The 15,099-nt window shown below is 45.5% G+C and overlaps 1 protein-coding gene across 1 annotated transcript in view; it reads left to right on the top strand.

Annotated features, from left to right (window-relative positions):
• Nucleotides 1-236: 236 nt before the first annotated feature.
• The window catches only part of LOC309568012 (tetraspanin-4-like), a 202,304-nt gene continuing 187,441 nt past the window's right edge, over nucleotides 237-15,099 (top strand). Inside the window, exon 1 of the mRNA XM_082273579.1 lies at nucleotides 237-424. The gene's annotated coding sequence lies outside the window, so the exon portion shown is untranslated. The remainder of the gene's footprint in view (nucleotides 425-15,099) is intronic.

The raw sequence follows: 15,099 nt of genomic DNA, 5'->3' as shown, positions 1-15,099 counted from the left end.
TCTTTCACAGTGAAGTGGAAAAGTTCGGGGGAAAAAACTTTTTTTTTTTCTTTTTTTTAAAGTCACATTAAAAATAGCCTCTGACACGCATATTGTTCTAGTTAGCCTGAACCCCTCACACTGCCCCCAAAAGAGTGCCAGATCCCACCCATTTCCTCCTGGAGGACCCTCACCTAGCAAACCCCCCCAGTCATGGGACCAGCTCCATGACCAGCCCTCCCTTATACCAACGCTCTCCTACTCTCACACACACTTTGCTGAGCTGACTGCAGGCAGGCTGGAAGAGCTTTGGAGCTGAAAAGGGGATTGCTGTTCAGTTCATGCTGCTGGGAAAAAGCACGGAGTAACCGAAATAACTTCCTATCGCCTTACCGGCATTTGACGTCCCTTTGTGCGCTTATTTCCTGGCTCGTCCTATACAGAGGTAAGCGAATACGCATCTTGTAAAGATTCCTGGCTATATAATGGTAGATTTCCATATGAACATTTATAAAAAAATAAATCTCATTAGTATATTTATTATTGTACAAAGACCTGAGAAATGCCATTGGAAAAGTAATTCAAAATTGTATTCTTTCTGATTTAAAAAAAAAAAATTAATTTATTCGTTTTCAGTTTTGGAATCATTTTTAGAAAGAAAACCACTTAGAAATTTGTTCTTCCGGGAAAATTTTTTCTATCCTGCTCCTTCTAATATTCTTATCACTGCAGTCGAAAATAAATGTCGATTTGACCCCACTAAAGGTTATAAAATCGAACTTCGAAAAAGGAAAAATTTTAATGAAATTCTAGTAATTTGTCAAGTTTAAAAAGGAATTAAACTTCCATGAGTAACTTTTACCTATAGGTAAGCCTATAATAGGACTTACCTATAGGTAGTGTTTATATCTCCTAAACTTGCACCGTTTAGGCAGTGGCGGGCCGTCCATACGGGGCGCCCCCTAATCTACATGTAGGGTGCCAGACGCATGGATTCCAGTGGAGTTTTTTTTTTTTTTTCAAGCACGTGATTAGAGCCAGAGGCTCTAATAGGCCTCTAAAAAGGGTGGGCTCGGGGCGCAGAGCACTGCGCCCTGAACCTACCGAGTTGTGTGACAATAGCGAATTAATATTCGCTATTGTCACACGGATTCTCCTCCTGGCCAATCAGCAAGCGGGTCCTAAGACCCATTTCCCCGATTGGCCGAAAGGAGCAGCCATGCTATTGGCCAAGGAGGAGGGAGGAGACACAGGGGAAGCCCGACCCATGGAGGAGACTAAGGGGGAAGCCGCCGCTGCCTGCCCTCCACATGTCAGTCCAGGGTAAGTGAGCCGGCGACTGGGGGGGGGGGGGTGAGGGGTATGGTGTGGGGACTGGACCTGGTGCGATTGGGGGGGGTATGGTGTGGGGACTGGACCTGGTGTGAGTCGGGGGGGGGGTATGGTGTGGGCACTGGACCTGGTGTGATTCGGGGGGAGGGTATGGTGTGGGGACTGGACCTGGTGTGATTCGGGGGGGGGGTATGGTGTGGGGACTGGACCTGGTGTGATTCGGGGGGCGGGGTATGGTGTGGGGACTGGACCTGGTGTGATTCAGGGGGGGTATGGTGTGGTCCATCTGCCGCCCCCCCGGCCCATGGAGCACCAGCTGCCACTGCGTTTAGGAGATATTTACCGTGCATGCAGCCGGTGACATCACTGGCGCATGCGCTCTGAAGAGACCTGTGCCGTAATCAGCAGCTCCCACATGCATACGCATAATTGACATCATCGCGGCTCTGGCCAGTCACAGAGCCCGAGTCCGCGAACCTGGAAGCAAGACGGGTGAGGATGAAACAGCTTTGTTTTAAAGTATGTTTTACATAATGTGCTAGTATGTGATGCATACTAGCACAATATTCCTTTACCTTTCAAGGTAAGAAGAAAAAAAATAGTCCAGCAGTTTACAACTGCTGCTACTCCACTCCCCCCTTCTCCATGTACTTTTTTCCCTTTTACCCTCTAAAAAACACATACTCACCTGCACAGTAAATCCAGCATTGTCCCACTACAATCGACTGTTTGGGTGACATACACCTCGATCCGCCATCTTGGTCCTCTTCAGCTGGCTACCTCTTCCAGGTGCAGGCAGCCTCCTGGAAGATGTGATGTAATTATCCCAGGAGGCTGCAGGACCAGGGACGTGTCATTCTGACCTAAGCCAGAATGGTGGTGGGGGCAGGGCCAAAAAAAGCAATAATAATAAAGGAACTAACTCCTTTTTGGGAATCAAGTTCCACTTTAAGGTTGAGTGCATGTCAGCCAAACTTACATCCTTAGGTCCTATTTACACTTGAGCATTGCAGAAACGCAGGCAGAAACAAGTGTTGTTGCCCACTTTTTTGCAAACGCGTGAAAAATTTACCTAAATGCCCAACACGGATGGGGTGCCATTATTTACTAATGCCACCCCAAACACAGGTAGCAGTCACTCGTTTTGCTGTGTACTTTATCCACTTTACCACCGGAGGATTTTGCTGTCTTACGTCTGGGCCACTTTTTGCAAATCGGCACTGTGCGACTTTAACTGACAATTGCGTGGTCGTGCGATGCTGTACCCAAACGAAATTTACGTCCTTTTTCCCCCACAAACAGAGCTTTCTTTTGGTGGTATTTGATCACCTGTGTGATTTTTACTTTTTGCGCTATAAACAAAAAAAGAGCGTAAATTTTGAAAAAATAACAATATTTTTCACATTTTTATATGAAATTCCCCCCCAAAAAAATGTAAAAAATCTAAATTTTTTAAAATTTTTGGCCAATTTGTTTTCTGCTACCTATGCTTGGTAAAAAAAAATCACAATAAGCGTATTTTGATTGGTTTGCGCAAAAGTTATTGCGTTTACTAACTAAGGGAAAGATTTCTGTTATTTCTGTTATTTTTGGTGTTTTTTTTTTAACGACATTGCGGCGGACAGATCGGACCCTTGACTGACATTTTTGACACTTTTGGGGGTACCAGTGACATTACTGCAGTAATCAGTGCTATAAATATGCACTGTTACTGTAAAAATGACACTGGCAGGCAAGGGGTTAATTTTATTGGAGAGGGAGGGGTTAATGTATGCCTGGTGCTTACTGACGTGTGTGGGGGGAGGTGACTGAGTGACACAGGGACAGATCACATGTTCAGCTACGCTGAACCCTGCAATCTGTCACTGTTTGTCACTTAGGAGATCCGCCCGCTCTGTTTACACAAGCGGGCGGATCTCCAAACTCGATTCCCCGACGATCGGGGAAGAGCGGCGGCGATTGCCGCTGCTCCTCCCCTGGCCCGACTCCCGTTGTGACTGAAAACAGCAGGAGCGAGCCTCCGGCGGCGTGCGAGCGCCGCCCATAAGGGGAGGAGTCCAGCGACGTAGGTATAAGTCGCTGGACGGAATCGAGCCACTTTGCCGCAGTACAGTCAACGTGACTGGTCGGCAAGTGGTTATGCATGACAAAACGCGTGAAAAATGCGCAAAAATGCCCATCGCAATACGCACTTGGCTCAGTGCTAAAATTTGGTACATGGGCTTCTTTAGCGCATTTTGGAAGCAGAGAGAGGCCCATTTAAATGAATGGTGCTGCTCCAAAAATGTGATTTAAAAGCGCACAAAAAAAGCACTAAAACGTGACGCAGTAGCGTTGCTCAGGTGTGAACGGAGCCTAACTGTCTTCAACGGCACAATGCAGATATAATATAAAGGTCTTTTTTTTTACATTGCACTGTGGCACATTGGTGTTAACAGGTTATTGTAAAAGCAGCTTATTATGTCCCATCCATTCATTAATTTGCAATGAATAAAAGCAGAAGGACGCATGGCAGCCATAGGGGCTGTCAGATGGTATAGTGAGATGTTGTATTATATTCAATCCACATGTCCCTTAGGCTTAGCATAAAATTTCCGGCATAAGCTGAGCATGAGAATTCCTTCACCCAAGTGCAGCAGAGAATGAGGTGCAAAGTGCTTTTGAACGCAGCAGTTGTCCCCACCCTTGTGTTTAAGGAGTGTGATTCCTTTTAAATGACACAATGAGGAAAAGTCTGACTTGTCAGCGCAGCAGAGAAAATAGATTTTCCAGTGGGCAATTAAAGTTGAATTCCGGGCACAAAAATGTTAATTTACGTGTATTCTTCAATAGATATCAAGCATGTGACCACTTTGTGATTTACAAATTAAGGTATTACCTTGCTAAAGTAGCAGTGACGTCATCCCTGTTCTGTGTAGAGAGCAGAGCTGTGGGAGGGACCGAACAGACTCCACCCACTATAGGCTGCTTGCAGAAATGACAGGAGGGGGCAGAGACAAGACCAGTCACCCTATACAAGGAGAGAGAGCAGCAGTGACTGGTCTTTTATTAAAGGAAGCTCCGGCACAGGGGCAAAGTTTGACAGAGAATGCACAAAACTCTTATACATAGCTTATATTTTCTTATCCCAGAGTTGAGCTTTAAAAGAGATGTATGGGTTTTGTTTTTTGTTTTTTTTAGATTCATATTTACCTATGTGGATGCAGCATCGATCCAATGCTGCATCTGTCCCCTGGTGCCTCTAAAACTGAGAACCGGGCATTTGAACACCGCCGATCACTCGGTTTTCACAGCTTCCTGAGCAGAGAGCTGCTGTCTGTCAATCAGCAGCTCTCTCCCCTCTCCTCCCTCATTGGAGTGCTGTGGAGGGGCGGGGGGTGGCCGGCTCAGGCTCTCAGCGACTCACTGAGAGGCTGAGCTGGGTGCCGGCATGTGGGCGGATCCCAACTCTATGGTCATGATGACTCCCGAGCCTGGACCGACTTCTGTGACGTCAGCAGAGAGCGGACTTCAGCTCACTCCAGGCCCGTCCTTTGGGGCACAGAGGCGCCGCCCCCCCTATCCATGCGTCCGGCCCCCTAATCTACATGCAGGGCGCCGTATGCATGGATTACAATGGGGAATTTTTTTTTTTCTAAGCACGTGATTAGAGCCAGAGGCTATAATAGGCTTCAAAAAAGGGTGGGCTCGGGGCACAGAGCCCTGAGCTCATCCAGTTGTATGTCAATAGTGAATGAATATTCACTATTATCACACTGACTCTCCTCCCAGCCAATCAAGAAGCTGGTCGTGATTGGCTGATTGGCTAAAAAAAGACGTGATTTTACTGGCCATTGGCCAGGAAGAGGGAGGGGACGTACGGCTAGGGGACTCACAGCCGCTCGGGAAGGAGCAGGTAAGGATGCTGGCTGTCCGGCTGGGCAGTCAGCCATCCATCCCAGGAGGGGGGAGGAAGGAGGGAGGGGGTGGTAGATCAGATTGCCGTCCGGCCGTCCCGCTGGGGGGGGTGTTGGTTTTGCCACCCCCCCAAATTTTATTTCACCAGCTGCCACTGGCTCACTCTCTGCTGTAAACAGGTCACAGGAGTGCTAAAATGAACTGTACTCCTGTGATCCATGGGTGAAGTACAGCCAGACAAGCTTTGGCTGTACTTCTCCTTTAAAGAAAAACTAGATACACTTTAAAGCAGAATTATTCTCACCTCCGCTTCAGTCATGGGAAATCCATGAGATCCCTCACTGATGGTGACATCTTCTCTCCAGCTTCTCCTGGGTTCGGGATCTTAGGCCATCTTGATGGGCTGGGGTTGGGATGACATAATCCCTATGCTGTAAGTGCAGTTGACTTTTTCTGGGCTCAGCCACTCTTACTGCAATCAGGTCACACTGACACTCAGTCCTAATCCAGCCCTAATCAAAAGTGCAATGATTTTTTCATGCCAAAACCATTACAAATTATTGCTTAAGCCCTGAAATGGAGGATCCAGTTCCTCCGAAATGCGTTTTCTGTATCTGATATTTTTGTTCAAATAAACAATACAAATGAACCTCCATGGAAGATGACATTTTTCACAAGGCGCTTCTAACCACACATCCTGGATTGCATTGGATAGGATGTAGTTACTGTTCCACCAATAATTTCCCACCTGGCTCAGTTGATTTTTAAATGGACTTTTGTAAAGCCAGGTGGTGCTGACAGGGCCACCCATGGTCAAATGTCTGCCAATTTATCAGGAATTACACAATATTCCAGCTTGGATGGAGAGAGCTTCAAATCCTATGGTATTTAGCCATTTACTTGAAGTTCATCTCTTAAATGGCTAAGATACATAAGTTTTTACATGCCTGACCCATCAGCAGACCTGGGCTTTCTCCATCTGCCACTACCTGAGCACAGCTGCCTAATGGTTCTTATGTATGCTGTCAGCGAGCCCAAGAACAGCCAACCAGTCATAGGCTTATCTTGAGCAAACATCCCAATAGATGTCAATGCCAATGTTTCATGCTAATGAGGCTGTTCTCAAGTATTGGCAATAAGAGCCTGGAGCTGCTGACTGGTTTGAGATGTCTATCAAAGCTTGGCGCTTTAACCACTTTACCACCGAAATTTACGTCCTTTTTTTCCCACAAACAGAGCTTTCTTTTGGTGGTATTTGATCACCTGTGCGATTTTTAGGCTCCATTCACACCTGGGCGTTTTCAGCTCCAAAAACGCTCAAAAGAAACGTTTCCAAAACGCCCAACAAGTAAAACCCCATTCATTTAAATGGCCCCTGTTCACATCTGAGCGTTTTGCAAAACGCCTGTAGCTGAAAAAAGTACATGAGCTTCTTTTTGGGCTGATTACCAGCGTTTTTGATAGATGTCAATGAAAAACGCCTGAAAAAATCGCGGTAAAATCGCGGTAAAATGGCGGTAAAAATCGCTGTAAAATCGCGGTAAAAAACGCTACGCTCAAGTGTGAATGCAGCCTTACTTTTTGAGCTATAAACAAAAAATAGCAACAATTTTGAAAAAATAACAATATTTTTCACATTTTTTATATGAAATTCCCACCCAAAAAAATGTAAAAATCTAAATTTTTTATCATTTTAGGCCAATTTGTTTTCTGCTACATATTTTTGAAAAAAAAAATGGCAATAAGCGTATTTTGATTGATTTGCGCAAAAGTTATTGCGTTTACTAACTAAGGGAAAGATTTCTGTCGTTTTTTTTTTTTTTTTTTTAACGAGTAATGGCGGCGATCTGCGATTTTTTTTGCGGGACTGCGACATTGTGGCGGACAGATCGGACCTTTGACTGACATTTTTGACACTTTTGGGGTTACCGGTGACATTAAATATGCACTGTTACTGTAAAAATGACACTGGCAGGGAAGGGGTTATTTTATTGGAGAGGGAGGGGTTAATGTATGCCTGGTGCTTACTGACGTGTGTGGGGGAGGTGACTGAGTGACACAAGGACAGATCGCAGGTTCAGCTATGCTGAACCCTGCAATCTGACCCTGCCTGTCACTTAGGAGATCCGCCCGCTTGTGTTTACACAAGCGGGCGGAACTCCAGACTCGATTCCCCGACGATCGGGGTAGAGCAGCGGCGATCGCCGCTGCTCCTCCCCTGGCCCGACTCCTGCTGTGACTGAATACAGCGGGAGCGAGCCTCCGGCGGCGCGCGCGCCGCCGTGAAGGGGGAGTGTCTGCCGACGTAGGTCTACGTCGTCAGACCTACAAGAGCCACTTTGCCGCAGTACAGCTCTAGTGAGCAGACAGCAAGTGGTTAAAACACATTTAGGATCCACTTTAACCACTTAAGCCCCGGAGGATTTTCCTGCTAAACGACCAGGGGGTATTTTGCGATTCGGCACTGCGTGACTTTAACGGACAATTGCGCGGTCGTGCGACACTGTACCTAAACGAATTTGACGTCCTTTTTTTCCCACAAACAGAGCTTTCTTTTGGTGGTATTTGGTCACCTGTGCGATTTTTTGATCACGCGCTATAAACAAAAAAAGAGCGTCAATTTTGCAAAAATAGCAATATTTTTCACATTTTTTTATATGAAATTTCCCCAAAAAAATGTAAAAATCTAAATTTTTTAACATTTTCGGCCAATTTGTTTTATGCTACCTATGTTTGGTAAAAAAAATTGCAAAAAGCGTATTTTGATTGGTTTGCGCAAAAGTTATCGCGTTTACTAACAAAGGGAAAGATTTTTGTCATTTTTGTTGTTTTTTTTTTTAACGCGTAATGGCGGCGATCTGCGATTTTTTTTTGCGGTACTGCGACATTTCGGTGGACAGATCGGACCCTTGACTGAAATTTTTGACACTTTTGGGGATACCAGTGACATTTCTACAGTAATCAGTGCTATATATATGCACTGTTACTGTAAAAAAACACTGGTAGTGAAGGGGTTAACTTTATTTGGGAGGGAGGGGCTGTGTGTGTCCCTAGGGGCGTGCTTTCTACTGTGATTGGCTGTGGCTTGAGGTGAAAGGACACTGATCAACGGATCTACATAGTAGATCTGTGTGATCAGTGTTTTTACACCGAGGAGAATGACAGGTGGCTTGTTTACACAAGCTGCCTGACTTTCTCCCTCTCCCCCGACGATCGCCGAGTGAGCGGCGGACATCGGGTCCGCCGGTCACACGCGCGGGGGGGTCCGTGACCGCGCGGGAGCGGGAGCGCGCCTCCGGCGGCGCGCGCTCGCTCCCCAGACCCTCCCAGGCTAGTGACGTTAATTAACGTCACTCTGCCTGGCAGGGGCTGACCGCCGCAGTAAATTTACTTGTGGCGGTCGGCAAGCGGTTAAAGGGAAGGGAATCTGTTAGGATAGAAAAATAGCACCGGGTCCATCAGTGTCTTCCTTATCCTAGCTTTAAAAATGCCTGGAGTTATGACTTTGCATCACAGCATGCTTGTTTATTAGTTTCCAGATGTGTTACAATTTTCTAATTTGCCTAAGTATTTAAAGCGGAGTTCCGGGCACAAAATCGGTATTTTTTTTTTGTGCCCCTCCGCTAGCTACACATAACCTGAAAAGGAATTGGATAGTTATTTTTTTTTTTTTTGTACACTCACCTTGTAATCGAAGATCGTAAATACTCACCTCAGGGTACTTCCTCCTCCAGCGCCGCGGCTCACCCCATCACTTCCTGCCTCGCGATGATTCCTGGGAGCTGAACGTCATCGCTCCCAGGAATCAATGCGACGGCACCGGCCCCGCACGTCACTTCCGGGCGACGCCGCATTCCCCTGCTAAACAGCTTCTGGGCATGCCCAGAAGCTGTTTAGGAATGCGGCGCCGCACCGGAAGTGACGAGAGGGGCCGGTGCGGCGCATTCTGGGAGAAGAAGATGCGGAAGAAGACACCGAAGAGGACCGCGCCGGCTTCAGCTGCCCACAAGAGAGATGGAAACGCTGTGGAAGAAATTTTCAAAGTAAGTATTTCTTCTTGCAGGTAAGTGCGAACCGGGACAGATCAGAGGCTAGCCATTGTGGAATGTGCTAGCCCTGACTGTCCCGGGGGTATGTTCAGCAAAAAATGAGATCTGTGCCCGGAACTCCGCTTTAAGTGATGATGTGATTGTAAATTGTAGGCAGGTGTAGTCTATTTTCTCAACTGTAGGTGGCGCTTGACCGCAGCAGCATTGCAGATAGAGGGGAAGTCACGAGGAACACAGTTTCTCCAGAGTTTCCTGGCTCACTGGGGAAGCTATTCAATTGGATGCTGCCACCTCATGTGACTCTGGCAGCCATCCTGGGTCATTCAGAGTCTATTTGGGACCCTGGCTCCTAGGTTTGGTGCACATTTCACAGTATTGTAGAGACACCTCACCCGCCTGGTATAGACAGTGATTAGTGGCAGGAAGAGGTTCCTGATGTGTAGGGAAAGGATAGGGACAAGCCATCTTTCCTGGAGACCTCCCCATTTGGGTACGGACCAGCCAGGCCACATTTTGCCTTCCAAGACAGACGCTGTCACACCTGAGACCTGCTCTGCTACACACTTCTGTTACCTTCTGTGAGCGTTCCTGTTTGGGCACCTTCCTGCTGGGCTTGCTGTGAATTATTGAACTCTGACATACAAGTTCTGTTCTCTGCAACCGGACTGTTAACTGGTACTGCACCACGCTGCACCTCCCCACAGGCTGTATTCACACCTGAGCAGAGCGATTCCCAGGACTTTTTTTAAAAGCATTTTTGTACATAAATGTGAGTGTTTTAAAAGCGTATTTATGCACATGCATGTCAGTGCAACTTCAGGTGCGACTAGGAAGACATCTGTGCAATTTCATGCACAGATGTCTATGAAAGTTGCACCCGAACTTGCAAAAATTAGTGTAAGAACTACTTTTAAAAATGATGCGACTCTGATGGAGTCGGAGTGGCACCCATTTGACTGCTTCCATTGCGGACAATAGGGTGCGTCTTGTCATTTGAAACTATCAAGTCGCACCAGTGTGACCGGAGCTTAGTTCCACTTTAAGGGAGTTGTATTTGGTTCGCCTGGGAGTGAATTGATTTCTTGTTGCATCTATTGTTATTTTTTAAACATGCGCAATAAGTAAGCTTCTATTTTTACTTTGAAATGAACTGTGCACTTAGCTGCGGCTCAAATGCTGCCATGATTGACTTTCACTAATGGCTCAACTATTCCAAGTTGTTGCCAATAGCAGATCGGTGGTGTTGGAGTTAGGAATTCGGCAAGAAGAGCTTGAAGGCGACAAAAGTCTGCAGCAACATTTTGGCAATCTGCATACGAAGGGAAAGTCTTTGCAGCTAATTATTTTGTTCCCCTTTTGTCATGGAAAAGAGAACAATGTTTACAGCTTGCAGAACAGTTTTTATTTTCAGAATTTCCAGTCATTGGGAGGTCTGACTGTTCTTTTTTTAGGAAAGATCTGAGTGCCCTACTGATAATCTTCCAGTGGAGTCACCTCCAAACTATTAGAGGGGCTGGACTAAGTGTGAATATGAGTAGAAAATGCCCCAGAGTCAGTATGAGTGGACAATGTCTCAGGATTGGTGATTAGTGGGAGTAGAAAAAAACTGCATAATACTCGTGGTCAGTAGGAGGAAGAATAGTGCCTTATCATTGGTACTGGTTGGATGAATAGTCCCCCAACTTTGTCAGTGGAAGGAATAGTGCCCCATCATTTATATCTGTGGGAGGAATAGTGTCCCATTTGTGGCGTCAGTAGAAGGAATAATGCTCCATTGTTGGTGTCAGCGGGAAGAATAGTGCCCTTTCAATGGTATCAGTGGGAAGAATAGTGCCCTTTCAATGGTATCAGTGGGAGGAATGGTGCCTCATCATTGCTGTCATTGGAAGGAATGGTGCCTTATCATTGGTATCAGTGGGAGGAATGGTGCTCCATTGTTGGTTTCAGCAGGAAGAATAGTGCCCCATCATTGGTGTCCGTGGGAGGAATGGTGCCCCCATTGGTGTCAGTGGGAGGAATGGTTCCCCATCATTGGTTTCAGTAGAAGGAATTGTGCCTTATCATTGCTGTCAGTGGAAGTTATGGTGCCTCATCGTTGGTGTCAATGGGAGGAATGGTGCCCCATCATTGGCCACAGTAGCAAGAATGGTACCTCATGATACTTATCTGGTTATGTTTTTATGTTCATTCAGAGAAATACCGGTCTGTTATGGTCTCTCAGGCCCTGAGGAAGCCTTGAGCGAAACGCGTCGGCTTGCTGGGGACCTATATTGACCGATTCCACCGTGAGACCCATTCTCCATCCTACACAGGCTGTGATCTTGTTTCCCTTACGGGATGTATTTCTATGTTGCTAATGACCCATTTTGCTTGATTTTATTCATGTGTATGTTAAACTAAATTTATGATGCATGGCGGTCCATGCGCTTTAGCGTATGTATAAATAAAATGTTATTTGGTTTTATAAACTGGTTTTTGGTCTGATCCTTCTACTCCCACTGGCCTGCAAAGCCCCATCTTTCTCTTTCAATTTTTTGGTCTCCTCACAGGGGCTAGGGCCGAAACCACACGGCAATTTTTGTATGCGGTACCTCATTATTGCTGTCATTGGAAGGAATGGTGCCCTATCATTGGTATCAGTGGGAGGAATGGTGCTTCATTGTTGGTTTCAGCGGGAAGAATAGTGCCCCATCATTGGTGTCAGTGGGAGGAATGGTGCCCCCATTGGTGTCAGTGGGAGGAATGGTGCCCCCATTGGTGTCAGTGGGAGGAATGGTGCTCCATCCTTGGTTTCAGTAGGAGGAATTGTGTCTCATCTTTGCTGTCAGTGGAAGGAATGGTGCCTTATCATTGGTGTCAGTGGGAGGAATAGTGCCCCATCATTTATATCATTGGGAGGAACAGTGTCCCCTTTTTGGTGTCAATAGAAGGAATGAGGCTCTATTGTTGGTGTCAGTGAGAAAAATGGTGCCTTAAATTTTCTGTCAGTAGAAGGGATGGTGCCCCATCACTGGTGTCAGTAGAAGGAATGGTGCCTCATTTTTGATGTCAGTGAGAGGAATTGTGCCCCATCATTGGTTTCAATAGGAGGAATCATCGTTGCTGTCAATGGTAGGAATGGTGTCTCATCATTGGTGTCAGTGGGAGGTATAGTACCTCATCATTGGTGTCAGTGAGAGAAATGGTGCCCCATCATTGGTTTTAGCAGGAAGGAATGGTACATCATTGTTGCTGTCAGTGGAAGGAATGTTGCCTTATTGTTGGTGTCAGTGTGAGGAATAGTGCCTAATGTTAGAGGGAAGAGCAGTATCTCAAGGACTCCAAATAATTCACTGTTGCGTTTACCAATGTAATGCTACAAACTTGAGAAAACTTATACCATTAGTAAAGTATGTTTTATTTGCATGTTTGTACTCTCTTAATAACATCTATCTTCATGTAAAGCTGTGATATCCTTAGAAGACCTGGCTTAAGTATCCATCAAAGGCTACATTTGGGCAGTTTATGAAAACCTGGAAATGCTCCTGATCCTCCAATAGAGATATGTGAAGATTGGTAGTAGTCTGGTTATATTGGCTTGTTTGTGGCCAAGTCAAAGGCAAAAAAAAGAGAGGAGATGAAAGTGTGGTTTTACTTGTGCACGTGGGTGCTCATGGGGGTCAGATGGGCATCCTTCAAACTCTCCTCTCCATTATAATTAGTTCCAAGTTTGGAAGATTTGACTTTGCTATTTTAAGAAAAAAGGGGTCAGATTGTGCCTATGTGTATCAGAACACCCTTTAATATTTACAGAAGCCAAAGTCGTTGATTACATTGTAAGTTGTAGGTTCTGTTGTGTCTATTTGTTTTGCACAGTACGAGGAAAGCAGTTGTTATTAACACCTTCTAAACTGTGAACTTGGTGTGAGCGATTACAGCTCTATTAATGTCCTGCCCTCAAAGGGTGTATGCATCATGATAATCTTTCCGTTTTAAAAGACAAAACAAGCAAAGTCCAAAGTGAAATGCCCCACAGCAACCAATCAGACAGCTTTCACTGTTGTTGACACATGTGACATGTTGCAGGTCTCTATCAGGACCCGATACCTTGCAGAGACCTGCAGCACATCTGATGAGCTGAAGATGGTGGCACGGAAGAGGAGTGGCATGTGGCAGATATTACAGAACTGAAATTCCTCTTTAAGGCTTTTTTGACTACCTGTAATATTGAGTACTGTAATAATCCCCATCAACATTCGTACAACATAATCCCCAACATTGGTACAACATAACCACCACCAACATTCACACAACTTAAATCCCATCAACATCCGTACAACATAACCCCCCCCCCCCCCCCAACATCTATACAACATAACCCCAACCCAACATTTGTACAACATAAATCCCACCAACATTTGCACAACATAACCCCCACCGACATTTGTACAACATGAATCCCGCCAACATTCGTACAACATAATCCCCACCAACATCCGTACAACCTAACCCCCACCAACATTCGTACAACATAACCCCCACCAACATCCGTACAACATAAGCCCCACCAACATCCGTACAACATAACCCCCACCAACATTCGTACAACATAACCCCCACCAACATTCGTACAACATAAGCCCCACCAACATCCGTACAACATAACCCCCACCAACATTCGTTCAACCTAGCCCTCACCAACATTAGCACAACATAAATCCCACCAACATCTTCACAATATAACCCCCACCAATATTCGTACAACAATTCCACCAACATTTTCACAATATAACCCCCACCAACATTCGTACAACATAAACCCCACCAACATTCGTACAACATAAACCCCACCAACATTCATACAACATAAACCCCACCAACATTCCTACAACATAACCCCCACCAACATTTGTACAACATAACCCCCACCAACATTTGAACAACATAACCCCCACCAACATTTGTACAACATAACCCCCACCAACATTTGTACAACATAACCCCCACCAACATTCGTACAACCTAACTCTCACAAACATTCGCAGAACATAAATTCCACCAACATTTTCACAATATAACCGCCACCAACATTCGTACAACATAAATCCCACCAATATTCATACAACATCAATCCCACCAACATTAGTACACCATAACCCCTACCAACATTAGTACAACATAACCTGCACCAACATTCGTTCAACCTAGCCCTCACCAACATTAGCACAACATAAATCCCACCAACATTTTTACAATATAACCCCCACCAATATTCGTACAACAATCCCACCAACATTCGTATAACATAAATCCCACCAACATTCGCACAACATAACCCCCACCAACATTCGAACAACATAACCCCCTCCAACATTCGTACAACATAACCCCCACCAACATTCATCCAACATAACCCCCACCAACATCTGTACAACATAACCCCCACGAACATTTGTACAACATAACCCCCACGAACATTTGTACAACATAACCCCCACGAACATTTGTACAACATAACCCCCACCAACATTCGTACAACCTAACCCCCACCAACATTCATCCAACATAACCCCCACCAACATCTGTACAACATAACCCCCACCAACATTTGTACAACATAACCCCCACCAACATTTGTACAACATAACCCCCACGAACATTTGTACAACATAACCCCCACCAACATTCGTACAACCTAACCCTCACAAACATTCGCAGAACATAAATTCCACCAACATTTTCACAATATAACCGCCACCAACATTCGTACAACATAAATCCCACCAACATTAATACAACATAAATCCCACCAACATTAGTACAACATAACCTCCACCAACATTTGCACAACATAACCCCCACC

This window comes from Pelophylax lessonae, assembly GCF_965119305.1.
Source record: "Pelophylax lessonae genome assembly, chromosome: 12".
Taxonomy (NCBI): Eukaryota; Metazoa; Chordata; class Amphibia; order Anura; family Ranidae; genus Pelophylax; species Pelophylax lessonae.
Note: the sequence above shows the minus strand (reverse complement) of the source record. Positions and strands in the feature narration are given on the sequence as shown.